Below are 628 nucleotides of genomic sequence, written 5' to 3'. Positions count from 1 at the left end.
TTATATTTATTTAAGTTTAGAATACTCCGAGAATTTTAAAATTATTTTGAAAATTTTCGGGATTAATTTTACCCGCACGTTATTTCGTTTATTTGTTAAAAAAGGGTATAAAGGGCATTTTAAAAATTATTTTAAAATTTCGAAATTTACGTTTTTATTGATTTGGGGATATTTGTAATATTTTAAAACTATTTTTGTAATTTTTGGAGATTATTTTATTCCCACCTCGGTCAGTTAATTTCGACTTTCAGGGCAAATCGGGCCTTTGAATCTTCGTATAGATCCCAAATGCAACCTGTCTGGTTTTCAGTTAATATGCTGCCAGGTGTTACAATTTCAGAGAAGAGAGAAAATAAAAAAATATATATAAATAACAGGGGGCTTCCCCCTTTCTCTTTGATTCACTCGGCTTCTGTTGTCTCTCTCGAAAACATCTCTCGTCTCTCTCTCAGTTATCTCTCTTTCTTCCCTTTTGTTGTTCCTTTCTTCCTCGGCTTCGCTGCAGTCACCGTCCTTTCTTCCTTCCTGCTTTTCCGGCCACCGTTGTTATCTCCGGTTGGTTAGATTCCTGTTCTTCAGTTTCGTTTTTGTCTATTGCATACATATATCTGCGTATATATGTTAGTGT

This window comes from Apium graveolens, chromosome 11 (genome assembly GCF_009905375.1).
Source record: "Apium graveolens cultivar Ventura chromosome 11, ASM990537v1, whole genome shotgun sequence".
Classification (NCBI taxonomy): Eukaryota; Viridiplantae; Streptophyta; class Magnoliopsida; order Apiales; family Apiaceae; genus Apium; species Apium graveolens.
The sequence above is the reverse complement of the archived record's forward strand: the minus strand, read 5'-3'. Positions refer to the sequence as shown.